Consider the following 22,007-nt stretch of genomic DNA (forward strand, 5'->3'; position numbering starts at 1 on the left):
GGGATATATGAGATGAAGGGATCGTACTTTACGTTAATCATAATCGACTGGTTTTTGTAGGCACTATCAGTGATACCTAGGGATCATGGGACGATGCTACTAGACGCTCTTACCATGATCCGATGGGTACAATCAGAAATGAGTTCTGACATTCTTGATCAAAGAGTTGATGAAAAGAATGTGGTTAACTAGGGTAAACCCGAATAAGAATAATAATATTCTGAATCGCATGGAGATGTGAACCCACGGCTAGCTGTATCCCTGAACCATTGAGGCTCACACAAGTACTTGATTATTTTGTACTTATTGAGAGAATAAATTCAAGGAGTTGAATTTATATTATGATATAGTAAATTCAAGGAGTTGAATTTATGATAATTAAATTTTGAGAAAATAAATTCAAGGAGTTGAATTTATGAAATTTGGAGAGATTAAATTCAATGAGTAGAATTTATAAATTTTGATAATTTAATTTATTAAACTCAAAAGTTGGGTTTATTAAATCTTAAATTTTGCAGGTGATAAATTCAAGGAGTTGAATTTATAATTTAAATATTAAATTCAAGTGTTGAATTTATAAAGGATTTAAATTAAAAATAATGGGTATATGTATAATGGACTTGTAGGAGTACAAGACCAACATACATATTATTAAGGTTCTTAATTGGGCTTTAAAAGATTAATTAATTAATTAAACTAGTTGGACTAGAATAAATAATTGATTAAGCCCATTAACTATTTAATTTAACTAATGAGCCCTAAGCTTATATATATGTGTATAAGTTTTGAGGTTGAAACATTAACACTCATAATTTTGGAAAACCCTAGCCTCCAAGAGTCCAAATTTTCGAAAATCTCTCCCTTTTCTCTCAAATAAATTTCGGCCACCTTGAATGAGATTCAAGGTCATGAGCCGCATCTCAATTTTAATCTCCAACAATAAATCCTTCTACACTTTCTAGTGCAAGTTAGAAGAGGAACAAGTAATCCCGTCGTGGACCGGATTAGGAGATTGAAGAAAAGATTTGAAGAACGTACGTTGAATTTACAACAAGAGCTACGTTCGCTTATACCGGCGTAGTTGGAGCCAAGTGAAAATTATTCACCAAAGGTATAAAATTCTTATGCCCTTGATTCATTAAACCATACAAGTGCCCAAACATAAACATATTTTAATTGTCAAAATAAATTAAAAATTTTAAAACTTCCGATGCGTTTGAGCGCGTAAAAACCGAGATCCGACAGTGCTATCAGAGCAAAGATTTTTCTAAATCGTATGATTTTGATATTGAATAATTTATTTCTAACCACACAAGAAAATTTTTCAAAAAATTGTAGCACCATAAAAATTATTTTTTCCAGAAATTTTTCAAAAAAAAAAAAATTTGGGGCTGCCCGGAACTGTTCCGGGCAGCGCACTGTGCGCGCCTGCACGAACAGTGCAGCGCGCACGTTGTGCGGAGCGTTTGCACAGCGCGGGGCAGCTACGCGCGCGCCCGCTGTGCGGAGAATCCGCACAGCGCGCGGCGGCGGTTAGCGCGCAGAGTGCGGACGTTATGCCGCGCACAGGACCCCTGCTGCTACCCGAAACGTTCGAGCAGCGGGGCGGGCAGTGCAGGCGGCTGCCCGGGAGTGTCTCGGGAAGCATTCTGTATGATGGGGTTGAATTTTTTTGGGCCTATGGTGCAATTTTCTGATTTTTCAAATTTTTGGGTAAAATTGATATTTTTGAAAATTGGTTCAGTTTTTCTTTTTGAAAATTATTTTTTAGAATAATTAGAATATGATTTTAATTATTTATGGTAAAATGAGTTTTACAAGAAATCAATTATTATTGATTTAATTGGAAATTAAATAAAAGAGTTTATTTAATTTATTAAATTCTTTAATAATTGTGGTGGTTAGTGATAAAATTATTAGATATTTGATTTATCAATTAATTAAATTTGTTTAATTAAATTGATGTTAATATTTGATATTAAATGCATGAAGGATGATCGAGAGCCTTGACCAATGTGTTAGGTGTATGTTAGGATATTTTACTGTTTTTATTTATTTTGTTAATATTTGATATTATTAAAGTGCGCCTGGTTTATGGTACGTTCCCACCCCATGAGATGTATCCCTTATGTGTCATGGCTATTTAAATGTAATTATTAGAAATAGTGAGAGATCAAGACTGGAAGATGGTGGGCCCGATGAACGAGATGAAGACATGTAAAATATTGGAAGCTCTTGTAATAATTGCATTTGCATCCCTGCATTCACCTAGGTTTTGGACCTGAATCCATGTATGGCTCACATGGATCTAATAGTGTTGGCGATCGATCATCCTTATTTATTGTTGAATGTCATATTATGATATATGCGATATATAATTGTATGCATGTATGTATATTATTAAATAATATAGTTGCATGAATCCGGCAAACATACAAATTCGTGGTACGCGATTTTTAAATTAAAATGATGAGACAGTTTTAAAATTGAAATCCCTCATTTTGAATATGATTCAAAATTTATATCAAACCGTAAAAGTAAAAATTAAAAGAGTTTAATTTTTCCTTGCCTTCCATCAACCGTGGTTGCATGTTGATCGCTACCCGCGGACAGTGTCTGGCTCTTATTATTGGGGAGGCCTCGACGCCGGAAAGCTGTGACTCCCACCGGACATATGATGTGAATTGAGTGGAACTCCCATGACTTCGACAAATATTATTGGGTGAACTCATGGCGACCGTCTACTACAATTCAACATTGATGGGTCGGTTTGACACGCAAAAATAAACGACATCATATTATTGGGTCCTTATTAAACGTGAGGAAAAACACGCGGAGATTGTATAGGGATGCAATAGGATTCTGCCTTTTAGAAATTATAATTGGCTGATATTATTCGGGATTATAATTTGCTAATTGGACTCTGCGTGCCCACTAAGGAAATACGATTTCTCTTTTTCATCAGAGAGTGGTGAAAATGTCAAAATAGTGGGAGGAAAATTTATAAAATGAAATCCATATTTTATATCTTAGAATTATTTTAAAATTATCAGCAACCATTATTCTGTTTCCGTATCAGTACATTTTCGATTTCGTCACGTAATCCATTTTTATTATCAACAAGCTAATCGAATCTAATTTTCAAGACTGGTTGGGAAAATTGTTCTGAATTTGGAGAAAATGACATACACACTATTGTCAGTCCTGCTGAACTAACATAGCAGGCAAGATGGTATGACCATAGTATACATACTAAAGTGTAACATGCTCGCTTCTATGTCAAATGAACGGTAGGGGCACTTTGAGGAAATTTTGAATGCTGCTGACATTCGAATGCACGTGCAAGAGTTGCATGGTGCATGAAACTATGCACACCACTTTCAAGGAGCTCATGACTACACACATGCAAGACAGGGCTTTGGCCCATGAGCGTGGTGTACGTATGACTGGGCTTTTTAAGAATGTGGTGGGCCTGGAATATGTGATTCCTAACAAGTTACTAGATAACATCAATTTGTTGTCTTTCTCTTCCTCATTTGACGGGGTTATGGTGAACTTCAATTTGAATAAGATAGATGATAGCTTTGAAGAGCTAGTCAATACGCTTATAACTTATGAGATCACCATAAAACATGGAATTGTTGTTTTTCTAATGGGCCTCTCGTCAGACGAAAAATGGCCCACAAGGTAAGGGAAAGAAATGTTCTGCCCCTCACAAGGAAAACAAACCCAATAAGAGACAAACTCTGAAGGACACTTAAAAGGCCTACAAAGCCCGATAAGTCAGAACATATTTATTTCACAGCAAGAAGTCCGGACATAAGAAATTATATGCGCCAAAAATGTTCTGTAAATGATAAGTGAATGTCCAAGTAAACATGATTTCAACAACAAACAAAAGAAAGTTAGATGATCCAAATCCACACAAATATGGCACGCTAGAATATGTCCCATTTCCCAAAGAAGGTTGCACAAAGTAGTGGGAGAAGGCATGTTTGACTTGTCAGACATAAATTCTCTACCTACTTGTAAGTCCTGTCTAAAAGGAAAAATGACAAAGACTTCATTCCATGGAAACGTGGAACGTGCGCATGGTCTATTGGATTTGATCCACACAGACATTTGTGGCCCGCTATGTGTTAGCACAGAATATGGGCAATCCTACTTCATTACCTTTACTGATGACCATTCGAGGTATGGGTATGTTTATGAAACACAAATCTGAAGCATTTGAAAGGTTCAAAGAATTCAGATCGGAAATAGGAAAACAGCTAGAAAGGATTATTAAGACACTTCGATCTGATCGAGATGGAGAATACTTGAGTGCTGAATTTTTGGGTTATCTAAAAGAGAATGAGATTCTCTCACAGTTGACTCCACCAGCAACATCACAATTGAATTGGGTTTCTGAACGTCGAAATCGAACCTTGATGGACATGGTTCGATCCATGATGGGATTCACTGAATTGCCTACATCATTTTGGGGCTTTGTGCTTGAAACTGCGGCAATGTTGTTGAATAATGTCCATACTAAAGCAGTTGATAAAACACCATATGAGATATGGATGGGAAAAACTCCCAAATATTCTTACGAGAGAATATGGGATGTCCTGCTTACGTGAAGCAGACAGTAGGAGACAAATTGGATAGTAGATCCACTTTGTGTTACTTTGTAGGATATCCAAAGAATTCTGTTGGATATTATTTCTATCATCCCAATGAAGCAAAAGTGTTTGTTTCAAGAAATGCCACCTTTTTGGAAAAGAAATTTCTATTAGATAGAAAAGGCAAGATGATAGAACTTGAAAAAAATTCAAGATACTCCCACAACTATAGAAGTTGAACCCATTTCCCAAGAACCAGTAGTCGAAGTACAAGCTCCTAGAAAGTCCGATAGGGTTATTAGACCACCTGCAAGATATACGCTTCTTCATTAACAAAGCCGTGATGAGCATTGTGTTGGATGTGATCCAATGAATTTCAAAGAAGCAATATCTGATACTGATTCAACCAAATGGCTTGAAGCCATGCAGCCTGAAATGGACTCTATGTATTTAAACCAAGTCTGGACATTGGTAGATCCACCTGAGGGAATCGTTCCCATAGGATGCAAATGGATCTACAAAAGAAAGCTTGGGACGGATGGGAAGGTTGTGACCTTCAAAGCAAGACTGGTTGAAAAAGGTTATACTCAAAAGCAAGGAGTTGCCTGTGAGAAAATTTTTTCACCAGTTGCTATGTTTAAGTCCATTAGAATACTATTAGCCATAGCATCATGGTATGACTATGAGATATGGCAAATGGATGTAAAGACTGCATTCCTCAATGGAGACATCAAAGAAGAAATTTATATGTCTCAACCTGAGGGATAAACATCAGTAGGAAGTGAGCATAAGGTATGCAAACTTCAAAGATCAATATATGGTCTCAAGCAAGAGTCAAGGAGTTGGGACCTCAGATTTGATAGCACTATCAAAGAGTTTGGTTTTGCTAAAAATCCTGAGGAACCATGCGTGTACAAGAAAGTTAGTGGGAGTGCAGTGACATTCCTGGTACGTTATGTTGATGATATCCTGCTCATTGAAAATGATGTAGGATTATTGCAATCAACTAAAGTAAGGTTAGCACATAAATTCTCCATGAAAGACATGGGTGAAGCATCCTATGTATTGGGAATACAAATCTATAGAGATAGATCAAAAAGGATGTTGGGGCTCACCCAAGCCACCTATATTGATACCATTATAAAGAGATTCTCCATGGAAGAGTCCAAGAGAGGATACATACCAATGTGTCATGGCGTTACTCTATCTAAGGCAATGTGTCCCAAAACTGAAGAGATAGAGATGATGACACGTATTCCATATGCGTCAGCCATTGGTAGTATCATGTATGGTATGATATTGACACGTGCCGATGTTGCTTATGCTCTGAGTGTTTCAAGCTGATATCATGCGAACCCTGGTCCACTACATTGGAAGGCCGTGAAAGATATTCTTAAGTACTTGAGAAGGACTAAGAACTTGTTCATGGTCTATGGGGGTGGAGAATTGAAATTGGAAGGCTACACTGATTTTAGCTTCCAATGTGACGTAGATGATTCGAAATCGACTTCTGGCTTTGTATTCATGCTTAATGGTGCGGCTGTCTCTTGGAAATGTTCCAAGCAAGACACCGTTGCGGATTCCACCACTGAAGTTGTGGAGGCCCTCGAACTACTTGCTTGAAAATTTGCGGAAAATTAAAAATTTTTTTTTTAAAAGAACTTAAATGGCCTCATTCATAAAATCACTGGTGAATCAAGTTCAATATTTCAAAATATTGCAGCGGAAGAAAATCAAAGTTTTGCCAACAACAACGATTTAAAAATATCCAACAACTGATAAAAATTGTTTGCGAAGAAAATAACAACTGCTGCTCTGAGGTCCTCGGGTGCCACTACTGCCGACCCAAGCTGGCTCACTGGTCCCCGCCCTCGGCCCTGGCCTCATCAGTACCTACAACAATCAAGTCTAGTGAGCCTAAAGACTCAGCATGCATAAATCGCAGGTAACGAGTAAAAATCTGAATTTAAAATATGCATGAGATAAAATATCCTGTCCTGAGGCATACTGAAAATAATCTGTACTGAGCAATTATAATACGTGCATAACTGAACTGGAAATCACTGTAAAAATATTTGCTCCTTGGAGCCTGTACTGAAATATCTGGTAAAATTTTCTGTTGAGATTATGTTTTACGCCTGTGGCCACTGCACTAAGCTGAACTGATCGGTAACTGGCTACCGGGGAGGCTGAAACTGATCTGAGCTGGCCGGTCACTGGCGACCGGGTGGTACCATACTGAACTGATCGGTCACTGGAGACCGTATAAAAATAACACTCCCACATAGTGAATGAACCACAAGCCATATCGCATAAATCTCAAAAAAATAATCATTTTCTATTTAATGCACGTAAAATAATTAACTGGCGTAATGAAAATTCCTGTAATTTTACCAACTGGATTGGATTGGATCGTTCCCAGGCTCGCTGCAACCTAACTGTGCCATGAAAAATATGCAATAGCTTAAACTTGACCAACTATGCAATTTACGTTCAAAAGATGCGACTATGACGCCTAATGACTTCGCATTTAATCATGACTCCGAGCCAACCTGAACCGACACTGAACCGACGTATAGTCATGATTAAAATACGCTGAAAAATCATAAAATAATGTTCCTAAAATGATAGGGTCGAAATCTAGGTGGAATGGAGGCCAAAACACGAAATGCTCTTTCGAGAGTCAATTTGGCACATTGCACCGTAAATTCCCGTACGACCTCAAAAATGATCCAAATGTCAAACGGTCAAAAACATGACCTTCCCAACTCAATGAGGCACTGTCCAGTCCAAGGCCATGGGCTAAAAGCCAACCAAGAACTCAAACAACGCTTCTGAACAGCAGCATACTTGCTGTCAAAAAAATACAGCAGCTGCGCACTACAAGACTTGCATTGGTTTCGAGACTATCGGCCATTAGGGGCGTGAACCACCAACCAGAGACTCTTACCAACATCCCAAGGAATGATTTGAACCATGGCTAAGGGCCCTATGCCAGCCACAATCCGCATCACACCAAATCTTAACCGAAGGGTCCAACCGAGAGCAACATGTATGCGTGTGTAGTGTTTATGCTATGATCGATGTCTTGCGTCGTTCCAGTGGCCATTTGATTGACCATGGCACGATCTAGACATCTAGGAGCATGATATGAACCGTGGCTAAGGGCCATAGGCCAACCAAGATCCACACCAAGCCACAAAAAAAACGAACCATATGCTGAAAAATGGAAGGGCCGAATGGGGAAAGGGGCTGTTCTGACGTTTTGATTAAAAACCGATGAACCATGGACCAAGCCACCAAAAGGGCAACTTAGTCACGTCTTAGACATGCTAGGGAAGTGATCCAACCATGGCTATAGGCCCTTGGGGCAGCCAAGATCAGATCCAACCCCTTGACACAAAACTGAAATTTTCGAACCACATTTTTCTGCACCTAAGGGACTTGCTGTCATTCTGAATTTCCAGCAAGCGTGGGGCTGGTTTGAATGGACCAACATGGTCCTAATGCATCCTACTACATGTATACAAGCCGCCTTGGGAGCCTGGAATCGAACCAATCACCTGAAACCACAAAACTCAGAAAAACGTGAAGCTTGTCATGAAAGGGCCGAAATTCTGCATGTGTGTTCCAAAAATATTTTGACATGTATCTCGGTTTTTGCTGGCTAAAACATGATCATGTACTGAAAAATAAATGATAATATGACTTGATTGAGGTTTGAAAGAAATCTAGACATGCCTGGTTTCGTTTCGAAAGAAAACGAAAAGAAGAGACGAGACGGCGCGGAGGAGACGGAGTGGCTTGCTTCTCTACCTTTCTTGGCTCTCGATTTTTCTCCCTTTCTCCCTAGCTGCTATCCACGTTTTTTTCTACTGAAAAGGGGTCTTATTTTCGGTGGAGGTGGAGGGGGGAGTGATGGTTATGAAGGTGAGGAGAAGGGTGCACAAAAATAGGATCATATCAAGACCAAGTCCACTCCCCTTTTGAATTTGAATTTTGAATTGATATCAAATGAGTTGGTGGATGCTTCTAGGAGGTGGTGGCCGAAATTTAGCTTGATTCTAGACTAGGATATGTCCATTTATTTAATTAAATTGTGCTCCCAAAAATCCTAGAATTATCCTACTAATTACATGCAAAGAATTGGTCAAAGTTGGTGAGTTGGAAAATGAATCTTCTAGCACTAAGTGTGGCCGAAAAATGCATGATAAAATAAAGGGAAATGTTGATTATCTAGTCAACTAATAATCCTTGAAAGCCTTACTAATCCTTTAAATAATTTAGTGAGCTAACCCCTTAATTTAATAACTTAAATGAGTTCATTTCTTAATCACCTCAAATAATTAAATTAAATCTTCAAACCTTCCTTTCTAACTTAAATGAACTTAGTTACTAGCTAAATTAACTTCTGGAAATATTTCTCAAATCTTAAATTCTATCTCAAAACTCCAACTCCGGTCCGGCCTCACTGAAAATACTGAAATGCTAAAAATCAATCTACTGAACTGAAATAATGAAATAATTAACTTCAAACAAATGCATTTAAAATAATCATGCAATGAAGTCAATTAAATTTAAAAATCTAGAATTATGCATGGCTTATACGTCTACTGATTTACGGGTTCTACAATGGCAAAACTTTGATTTTCTTCCGCTGCAATATTTTGAAATATTGAACTTGATTCACCAGTGATTTTATGAATGAGGCCATTTAAGTTCTTTTAAAAAAAAAAATTTTAATTTTCCGCAAATTTTCAAGCAAGTAGTTCGAGGGCCTCCACAGTTGGTATCAGAGCCGACCTCTCTTAGTACGGTGTGGTTCGGGGACGAACCAAGCGGAAGCTGGTGGGCATGTGAGGCCCGGGGCCGAAGAGGGCGGGGGGTGATCGCCGGTGCCATCAGTTGCACGGACAATGAGCGGCTCCTGGCAGACTTCTAGGTGAAGGGAACATGAATGAACCGAACCCACACGGGAATGAGAGGGATTCCGAGACTGTTCAATGTAATGGACTGTACAGTTGAAGAGGGCTTAAAAGATTTGATTTGTACTACTCATATCACGAAGGTGCATCTTCTTTTCGGTAGCTCATCACATAAGAACTCCAAAGTTAAGCGTGCTTGACTTGGGGCAATTTTGGGATGAGTGACCTCCTGGGAAGTCTCCCAGGGTGCGTGTGAGTGAGGACATAAGCACGCTGGAAAGACTCGTCTTGATACAGTGAGGACAGTCGTCGAATCTGGGCGTTACAGAAGTTGAATACATTGTTGCATCTGCTGCAGCAAAAGAGGTAGTTTGGATGAGGAATTTTGTCCAAGAGTTGGGCATTGTTCCTAATGGAGTTGATCTAGTCCCGTTGTACTGGGACAACACTTGTGGGGACCCGGACGCTAATCATCTTCTTAATCATTTTGGGATTTAATTATTAACCAAATACAACAAACATGTTTCAGTCGTCCTCTGATCATCTTACTGCTGATCAAGAATCAGGTCTGATTCGTACTCAATAATAGACATTATCAAATCAAATCAGTTAAATCAAGTAACATGTATTATAATGCAGTAAAACATAGTACCATGCTAGCATATACAATGTAATTCAACATTACCACCAGTCAATATTACAACAAGTCACATGCTAGTATCGCAAAAGCAGGAAAGAAAACTCAATCTACCCCGCTCATTCTCCTCTATCTCAGTCTAAGAAACCTACCGTTCTAGGACCTAAGGCTCTGATACCACCTGTTGTGGGGACCCGGACGCTAATCATCTTCTTAATCATTTTTGGGATTTAATTATCAATTAAGATAAATAGGGTCTAAATTTTTTTCTTTTACAATACAATGGCGGAACGTAATGGAATTTAATTAATATACATATCAGTATAAAAATATAGTTCTGTACAATACACATTCAGACTAGACTAACGTTCAACTACTAGATTTCAAGTGTTAGAACCATATCTACAACAAGTCCGGAATCACCACGCTAAACTTGTCCTCTCTCATCATCTTCTTGACCCCGATCATGTCCCACCTGTTGTCATGCACACATACAAACAAGACAACAGTCGGATAACTTTGGTGAGAATAAATCCCAATATAAACAATGTGTACATGCCATGGTATAGTAAAGCAAGAAACAAATATCACTACATGTATCATAATCTGACAATGCGAATTGATATCAAACTGTAAATAAAACATGAATTGTAATCTACGAAACATAATTTATACAATCTGTAATTCAACTCATGACTCGGCATCTCAGACTCGACTCATCTCTCACCTAATCTAGGGATCCAGGTGAATAAGAACGTAACAGGTCTCCCACCTACTACTACCAATCGCAGTGGCGGTACGTTCTTATTTCTGGACTTTGGTCTAGTCTATATCGAATAATCTGTAATAAGGATGCTATCTGTATCTGAAGCATCTCGATATACCAAACGTCCAGTGTCTTGGCATGTCTGTCCAAGACTAACCCTATTATGACAATATGCAATGGACCAGTGACTCCTCTGTCATAGTCTAGCCCCTCTGTCAGTGACTCTCACTCAATAACTCTTTGCTTTCTACTTTCTAATTCAATAGAATAAACATAATCATTAAAACACAAAGGTATAAAAACAATACCATACAAGTATGTGGTTTAGGGAAACTCGGGTTAAATCTAACTCAAGTCGATCTCCCAGTTAACATCGATTTATACCTTTCTCTTCTCGATCTGACGAAGTCGAAGTTTCGGGTTCAAATCTGTCCACATTCCCAATCTAGCAATGACAATCGAATATGATATCAGTGAACAACTCAATTCAATACCTGTTCTGATCAATACTCAAAGCAACACATAATCTGATCAATTTCAACGACATACAATGCAATCTCAATCACTATTGAATCTGATCAAAATCAATCTCGATACAATTCGACGGAATAACAGCGTAATCTTGCGATACCGATAACTCAAACAACAATCAACTAATACAAGGACCATAACATCAACTCATAATCATCACAATCTATATATCAAGATCTCAAAATCTGCATAATCTCATACACATATATGCTGGAAATCTAAACAATCTCATATCATATCCGTTCTACGATTCGTTTGCAATTCTACGATCATCATAATCATGGGAACACCAAATAGAAATCAAATCTGATTCCTCCCAACATATATATTTCGAACCATGCTGAAAATCAACCATACTTACATCCTTTCGAAGCTGGTGATGAGAGGAACACAAATCTTAACTCGGATTGAAAATCCAATTAATAGATCTTGCACAAACTAGCTTCTAAGATGAAAGAATTTTGCACCTTTCCTAAAATGCTCTCGGTCCTTGCTGCTGAGTTGGTGAGGAAATGAAGGAGACAACACATCATATATGCATGGCAAGGGCAAGTGTCTTATTTTTCACTCAACACGTCGCACCGCGGGTGCGGTAGCTTTTCACCGCGGGTGCGCTTAGCTCTCGGCAGCCCCATAAAAAAATCAGGAACAGCGACCGCGGGTGCGCTCATTCTTGGACCGCGGGTGCGGTGACCCTACTGTAGCAGCACCGCAGGTGCGCTCTGTCTGGCACCGCGGTTGCGGTGTCCCTACTGTAAAAATAGCCAACTCTCGGTCCATCAACCGCGGGTGCGGTATATTTCATAGCGCGGGTGCGGTGGCTTTTTCCCTCAAAACATAACTTTCTGCCCTTGCACTGCGGGTGCGGTCTATTTCTTGGCGCGGGTGGTGTCTCTCTCTTTGTCAACAAACTCAATTTGCAACGTCGCTTCTCCACGTCTGTTCTTCCATCGCCTTATTCATAATATATAACAATTAAAAAGTATCAAACAAAAATCTCGGGCATTACATTTCTCCCCCCCTTAGATATGAGTTCGTCGTCGAACTCACAGATAATCCTATCAGATACATCAGAAGAAATGTATAATAGATTTTAATCCGAAAACTCATCTCAATGAATCATTTCTGAAATCTCAATCTCATAGCGGATTCTATCTTTTAGATAGTCTCTTTGATATTTTGACAATCTTACTGTGTTTTCAACCACAGAATAATCTTCATTTTGAAATATCTGTCTTTTACGGATCTCTGCTTCCAAACTGGAATAATAATTCAAAAAGTATAATATCATAATATCCTTCGGAATAACCCTGTTCGAATCAATCTTGCAATACTGGCTATACAACATCTGTATATACCAATCCACAGCTCATAACAACTCAACACCATCAGCGGTTATCAAATCTGTTTAACTTAGTCAAGGATATATTCTATTTTCAGTCGCAAATACTAACAGTCATCGTCCGACGTTGGCATATTCGAGCAGTCTGTAAATCATAATCACATCACAGCACAGTCTTGTCAAGATTTCAGTAGTATCGTCACACAATCCATAGAAATGTACTCCCATTTCTATTCAAAAACCAACAATCTAGATAACCAGTTTCAGTACCTCTCAGAATCGGCGGTTGAAATGACTGAAACTGTTTCAACTGTATTTCCATCGGAGTTTCTGACACATCTATCTGATCAATCGAAGTACTACCTCTTTCTGTAATTCTTCGAGTAGGTATATCTGATAACCAAAAACATTAGTAACCAAATACAACAAACATGTTTCAGTCCTCCTCTGATCATCTTACTGCTGATCAAGAATCAGGTCTGATTCATACTCAATAATAGACGTTATCAAATCAAATCAGTTAAATCAAGTAACATGTATTATAATGCAGTAAAACATAGTATCATGCTAGCATATACAATGTAATTCAACATTACCACCAGTCTATATTACAACAAGTCACATGCTAGTATCGCAAAAGTAGGAAAGAAAACTCAATCTACCCCCCTCATTCTCCTCTATCTCAGTCTAAGAAACCTACCGTTCTAGGACCTAAGGCTCTGATACCACCTGTTGTGGGGACCCGGACGCTAATCATCTTCTTAATCATTTTTGGGATTTAATTATCGATTAAGATAAATAGGGTCTAAATTTTTTTCTTTACAATACTAGGGCGGAACGTAATGGAGTTTAATTAATATACATATCAGTATAAAAATATAGTTCTGTACAATACACATTCAGACTAGAATAACGTTCAACTAGTAGATTTCAAGTGTTAGAACCATATCTACAACAAGTCCGGAATCACCACGCTAAACTTGTCCTCTCTCATCATCTTCTTGACCCCGATCATGTCCCACCTGTTGTCATGCACACATACAAACAAGACAACAGCCGGATAACTCCGGTGAGAATAAATCCCAATATAAACAATGTGTACATGCCATGGTATAGTAAAGCATGAAACAAATATCACTACATGTATCATAATCTGACAATGCGAATCGATATCAAACTGTAAATAAAACATGAATTGTAATCTACAAAACATAATTTATACAATCTGTAATTCAACTCATGACTCGGCATCTCAGACTCGACTCATCTCTCATCTAATCTAGAGATCCAGGTGAATAAGAACGTAACAGGTCTCCCACCTACTACTACCGATCGCGGTGGCGGTACGGTCTTATTTCTGGACTTTGGTCTAGTCTATATCGAATAATCTGTAATAAGGATGCTATCTGTATCTGAAGCATCTCGAAATACCAAACGTCCAGTGTCTTGGCATGTCTGTCCAAGACTAACCCTGACTCTCACTCAATAACTCTCTGCTTTCTACTTTCTAATTCAATAGAATAAACATAATCATTAAAACACAAAGGTATAAAAACAATACCATACAAGTATGTGGTTTAGGGAAACTCGGGTTAAATCTAACTCAAGTCGATCTCCCAGTTAACATCGATTTATACCTTTCTCTTCTCGATCTGACGAAGTCGAAGTTTCGGGTTCAAATCTGTCCATTCCCAATCTAGCAATGACAATCGAATATGTATAATATCAGTGAACAACTCAATTCAATACCTGTTCTGATCAATACTCAAAGCAACACATAATCTGATCAATGTCAACGACATACAATGCAATCTTAATCACTATTGAATCTGATCAAAATCAATTTCGATACAATTCGACGGCATAACAGCGTAATCTTGCGATATCGATAACTCAAACAACAATCAACTAATACAAGGACCATAACATCAACTCATAATCATCACAATCTATATATCAAGATCTCAAAATCTGCATAATCTCTTACACATATATGCTGGAAATCTAAACAATCTCATATCATATCCGTTCTTCGATTCGTTTGCAATTCTACGATCATCATAATCATGGGAACACCAAATAGAAATCAAATCTGATTCCTCCCCACATATATATTTCGAACCATGCTGAAAATGAACCATACTTACATCCTTTCGAAGTTGGTGATGAGAGGAACACAAATCTTAACTCGGATTGAAAATCGAATGAATAGATCTTGCACAAACTAGCTTCTAAGATTAAAGAATTTTGCACCTTTCTTGAAATGCTCTCGGTCCTTGCTGCTGAGTTGGTGAGGAAATGAAGGAGACAACACATCATATATGCATGGCAAGGGCAAGTGTCTTATTTTTCACTCAACACGTCGCACCGCGGGTGCGGTAGCTTTCACCGCGGGTGCGCTTAGCTCTCTGCAGCCCCATAAAAAAATCAGGAACAGCAACCACGGGTGCGCTCATTCTTGGACCGCGGGTGCGGTGACCCTACTGTAGCAGCACCGCGGGTGTGCTCTGTCTGGCACCGCGGTTGCGGTGTCCCTACTGTAAAAATAGCCAACTCTCGGTCCATCAACCGCGGGTGCGGTATATTTCATAGCGCGGGTGCGGTGGCTTTTTCCCTCAAAACATAACTTTCTGCCCTTGCACCGCGGGTGCGGTCTATTTCTTGGCGCGGGTGGTGTCTCTCTCTTTGTCAAAAAACTCAATTTGCAACGTCGCTTCTCCACGTCTGTTCTTCCATCGCCTTATTCATAATATATAAAAATTCAAAAGTATCAAAACAAAAATCTCGGGCATTACAATTCTCCCTCCCTTAGATATGAGTTCGTCCTCGAACTCACAGATAATCCAATCAGATACATCAGAAGAAATGTATTACAGATTTTAATCCGAAAACTCATCTCAATGAATCATTTCTGAAATCTCAATCTCATAGCGGATTCTATCTTTTAGATAGTCTCTTTGATATTCTGACAATCTTACTGTGTTTTCAACCACAGAATAATCTTCATTTTGAAATATCTGTCTTTTACGGATCTCTGATTCCAAACTGGAATAATAATTCAAAAAGTATAATATCATAATATCCTTCGGAATAACCCTGTTCGAATCAATCTTGCAATACTGGCTATAAAACATCCGTATATACCAATCCACAGCTCATAACAACTCAACACCATCAGCGGTTATCAAATCTGTTTAACCTAGTCAAGGATATATTCTATTTTAAGTCGCAAATACTAACAGTCATCGTCCGACGTTGGCATATTCGAGCAGTCTGTCAATCATAATCACATCACAACACAGTCTTCTCAAGATTTCAGTAGTATCGTCACACAATCCATAGAAATGTACTCCCATTTCTATTCAAAAACCGACAATCTAGATAACCAATCTACTGGTTTCTATCTTTCTGTCTTCATCTGTCGACGATTCAGACATTTCCGTACAAATTCTGCTACAACTGATCTCCATTGTTTATATCAAAACTGTCTTTTCGAAGCATCATATCTTTTCTGTTACCAGCAAGAATACTGAATTGACTACTGTGCGCTTCTGACAAACATCTATCATTTCAGATTCAAAATATTCGGCAAAAATAAGTCGGTTATTCACATATAATATAGTAGTACCTACCTGATATTCTGATTGACACCCTACACTGCTTATCGAAATCAAGTTCTGTACATTCTGATCAAACTTCTGAACTCCTGTAACTATCAAAATCAGCTCTGATTCGGTTTGAACTATATATAATCTCAACAATATACAACAATCTGTATCAAATACGGATTCAGAATAACAGCAATATCGGCTCAGATTCTAAATATCAATCATCTATACTGATCTAATAAACTCATAGAACGTGATTTCTGACAATATTGTCGATCTGACTAACCGATTACATCTTCAACGTTGTTTAGATCAATTGCTATATCATCTTCGAATGTAATGTCCCCCAAACAATATACTCTGTCTCAAATACTGTTTTAGAACAATAACCATTCGTAAGCAATTTCAAAACAACAGCTACATATCATAATCTCCTAAACTCATGAAAAAATAAATTTCTGACATTTCTGACTGGGTGTCATTCTCAGCCATTGATCACTGCCTCAGCTGTGCTGATATCAATCGGTATACCATATTCGGATATCACATACTTGGAATACAATCTGTTTCAATCACGATTCATATCTGAACAATTTCTGTATACAACAATTTCAGTTCTCAGATCCTTCAACACAAGATATTCGATTCAGTCAGTCCTATGCCACGAGTATATCACAAAATATCATAGATAAACGACATAAAATCATCAGAATACCTTTGAATACAGGATTCATCAACCCATAATCAGAACTGAATTATTTTACAGAGAAACACACAATCAGATGTAGCTTTCGGTCAGTAAATCTTCTAACTGATATTTCAATTCTTCCAATCAATCATTATCATTCTGTACGGACTTCAAAAATAAACCAGTACCGGCTATCAAATCAAGGCGGAAATCACTCTCCCTGATATAAGGCAAATCCGGAATTTCATCTAGAAAGACTTTAGCAATTCTCCTGCTACTGACCAATCAGCTCATGGTATATTCATTTTCAGTAATCAAATGAATGCATAAGGAATAACTCCATTCCTTTCGATAATCATCGAATCATAATTAATACGGAAATCAAAGGAATTCAAAATCGAAAATCCTTACCGTACATTATTCATTCTTCAGCCATTTCAGGTCCGAATCTTACTATTTCCTGGTAAGAATCTACAATAGCTCTGTACTTGTTCCATATATCCATATCAATAATGCTGCCAGAATAAGACAATACAAGTACAACATAATCTAACTCAATCTCATTCTCATCTTACTGCAGTATACGATATTTTTCAGAATTCACTGACATCAACCTTTCCCCCAAGAGGTAAGGAAATAAATACTACAACACCACCAGACCCAACAGATAAAGCATATATCAATGTAATTCATACAAAATCATGTATAGGATGTTTTAGTATCTCTCAATACATATGTAACATAATCGTAAAAGAACAGTTATCTGTCACTATATCATAAAGTGCATCTTGGGTCTGTTCCTTGATCACTTCAACCAGATGATTCTGCTCCCTGAAATCTTCGGGAACCTTTCTGTGGACAAACTCTAGCGAAGTGTCCCCGCTGTCTACAGATATTGCAGCTACCCGTCACTCCCTGGCATTGCTCTGTGGGATGTCTCCCTCCGCAAGTTCAGCAATAAACTCCGACATAACTCGGGCTAGAACCACTGGAGCTAGATGACCCCCTCCCTAACTTCTTGAACTGTTTCTTTCGAGCTTTCAACAAATCTGGCTTCCCACTCGTACTGCCACTATCAAATCTGAGAGGGGATTGCTGTGTCTAGGGTCGGATCACATCCAACCTCCCTCGTTGTCGACTCAAACTTGCCTCAGCTCTCTTTGCTTTATTCAAAGCATTACCAAAATGCTGGGGTCGCTCTACCTTTACCAAGGAAGATATTTCAGCATTCAATCCGTTGATGAACTGATCCGCTACAGCTTCATCATTCCCAGCTATAAGAGGAGCAAAAAGTAATAAAGTAGAGAATTTAGCAACATATTCTTCAATATTCAGTTGGCCCTGTTTCAAATTCTCAAACTCTGCTTTCTTGTCCTCTCGGTATGAAACTGAGAAAAATCTTCGATAGAATTCAGCTCTAAAGATTTCCCACGTAATTACCGTACCACGCTGTTCTAATACTCTTTTGGTTGTAATCCACCAACTCCTTGCGACGTCGTGTAACTGGTTGGGCACTAGTTTAATTCTCCGTTCGTCTGGATAATCAAGTGAATCAAACAATATCTCTATATCATCTAACCAATTCTCACAATCATCATATGTCTCAGTACCTCTCAGAATCGGCGGTTGAAATGACTGAAACTGTTTCAACTGTATTTCCATCGGAGTTTCTGACACATCTATCTGATCAATCGAAGTACTACCTCTTTCTGTAATTCTTCGAGTAGCTATATCTGATTACCAAAAACATTAGTAACCAAATACAACAAACATGTTTCAGTCCTCTTCTGATCATCTCACTGCTGATCAAGAATCAGGTCTGATTCATACTCAATAATAGACGTTATCAAATCAAATCAGTTAAATCAAGTAACATGTATTATAATGCAGTAAAACATAGTATCATGCTAGCATATACAATGTAATTCAACATTACCATCAGTCAATATTACAACAAGTCACATGCTAGTATCGCAAAAGTAGGAAAGAAAACTCAATCTACCCCGCTCATTCTCCTCTATCTCAGTCTAAGAAACCTACCGTTCTAGGACCTAAGGCTCTGATACCACCTGTTGTGGGGACCCGGACGCTAATCATCTTCTTATCATTTTTGGGATTTAATTATCAATTAAGATAAATAGGGTCTAAATTTTTTTCTTTTACAATACAAGGGCGGAACGTAATGGAATTTAATTAATATACATATCAGTATAAAAATATAGTTCTGTACAATACACATTCAGACTAGAATAACGTTCAACTACTAGATTTCAAGTGTTAGAACCATATCTACAACAAGTCCGGAATCACCACGCTAAACTTGTCCTCTCTCATCATCTTCTTGACCCCGATCATGTCCCACCTGTTGTAATGCACACATACAAACAAGACAACAGCCGGATAACTCCGGTGAGAATAAATCCCAATATAAACAATGTGTACATGCCATGGTATAATAAAGCATGAAACAAATATCACTACATGTATCATAATCTGACAATGCGAATCGATTTCAAACTGTAAATAAAACATGAATTGTAATCTACGAAACATAATTTATACAATCTGTAATTCAACTCATGACTCGGCATCTCAGACTCGACTCATCTCTCATCTAATCTAGGGATCCAGGTGAATAAGAACGTAACAGGTCTCCCACCTACTACTACCGATCGCGGTGGCGGTATGTTCTTATTTCTGGACTTTGGTCTAGTCTATATCGAATAATCTGTAATAAGGATGCTATCTGTATCTGAAGCATCTCGATATACCAAACGTCCAGTGTCTTGGCATGTCTGTCCAAGACTAACCCTGACCCTCACTCAATAACTCTCTGCTTTCTACTTTCTAATTCAATAGAATAAACATAATCATTAAAACACAAAGGTATAAAAACAATACCATACAAGTATGTGGTTTAGGGAAACTCGGGTTAAATCTAACTCAAGTCGATCTCCCAGTTAACATCGATTTATACCTTTCTCTTCTCGATCAGACGAAGTCGAAGTTTCGGGTTCAAATCTGTCCATTCCCAATCTAGCAATGACAATCGAATATGTATAATATCAGTGAACAACTCAATTCAATACATGTTCTGATCAATACTCAAAGCAACACATAATCTGATCAATGTCAACGACATACAATGCAATCTCAATCACTATTGAATCTGATCAAAATCAATCTCGATACAATTCGATGGCATAACATCGTAATCTTGCGATACCGATAACTCAAACAACAATCAACTAATACAAGGACCATAACATTAACTCATAATCATCACAATCTATATATCAAGATCTCAAAATCTGCATAATCTCACACACATATATGCTGGAAATCTAAACAATCTCATATCATATCCGTTCTTCGATTCGTTTGCAATTCTACGATCATCATAAGCATGGGAACACCAAATAGAAATGTGGGGACCCGAACGCTAATCATCTTCTTAATCATCTTTGGGATTTAATTATCAATTAATATAAACAGGGTCTAAAAATTTTTCTTTCAAAATACAAGTGCGGAACGTAATGGAATTTATTAATATACATCTCAGTATAGAAGTATAATAATATACAATAATCATTCAAACTAGTCTAAGGTTCAACTACTAATTTCAAGTATTAAACCAAGTCTACAATAAGTCCGGAATCTCCACTCTAAACTCGTCTTCTCTCATCATCTTCTTGACCCCGATCTTGTCTCACCTGTTGTCATGCACACATACAAACAAGACAACAGGTGAGACAATACGGATCTGTAAATCAAATTCTAGTCTCAATATCTAAGACTCTACTCATCTCTCATTCTAATCTAGGGATCCCGGTGAATAAGAACTTAACAAGTCTCCCACCTACCACTACCAGTCGCGGTGGCGATACGTTCTTATTTCTGTACTTTGGTCTAGCTGTATCGAATAATCTACAATAAGAACAATGTCTGTATCTTATGCATAACGATACACCAAACGTCCAGTGTAAGGCTCGAGATTTATTAGTCTTCATTGATGTGATATTCGGAAGATTTGAGTATGCATGACATGTAATGAGAGGCACTAAATGAGATTATGAAGTGTTGCATGAGATATAGACCGCACCCGCGGAAAGGAAAGGACCGCACCCGCGGTAAGGAAAGGACCGCACCCGCGGTTATGGTTAATGAAATATGGAAGAGTTACAGTAGCATGAGCGCACCCGCGCTAGGAAGCTACCGCACCCGCGGTGCATGGACAGAAAGTTGAATAGAATTACAGTAGCAACACCGCACCCGCGGTTTCAGAGGCAGCGCACCCGCGGTGCTGCTACAGTGAGGTCAGCGCACCCGCATTACAGGACTGAGCGCACCCGCGGTTGAAGCTTTCGGAAAAGTTGATGTATATCATTATACTGAGCGAACCCGCGGTGCGACGTGCAGCATGAAAAATAAGCCACGTTTCCTGGTGTCGCATGCAGTATATATATAAGAATTGCACGCCTTTCCTTCACAAAATTCAGAAAAGTGTCGAAGCTTTTGAGAGAAAAATCCTTACGCCTTTGTAGATTTGTGATTGTGAAAGATCAACCCGTTAGAATTTTAATCCGATTTCAGTACTGTGTTCCTATCGACGTAGGCTACAACTGGACGTAAGTTTCGTTACATTTAGACATGATTTGAATTTATGATATTGTCAGAATTGAATATGAATCAGATATGATGTTTCTGCGACAGTAGACATTGTATAACTGAAGTCAGATTAAAGAATAGAATGTTTATGAAATTGTTATGAATTTCAGAGTTGATTTAGTTGAGATTCTATATCAGAGTTGTGTTATTATTCAGATTATGAGTTGTACTGAATTCTGGTATTATATCTGTGATGTTGAGATAGACGGGGTTATCGTGACTGTATTGTTATGCCGTC

The sequence above is a fragment of the Primulina tabacum genome, chromosome 4 (assembly GCF_025594145.1).
Source record: "Primulina tabacum isolate GXHZ01 chromosome 4, ASM2559414v2, whole genome shotgun sequence".
Lineage (NCBI taxonomy): Eukaryota > Viridiplantae > Streptophyta > Magnoliopsida > Lamiales > Gesneriaceae > Primulina > Primulina tabacum.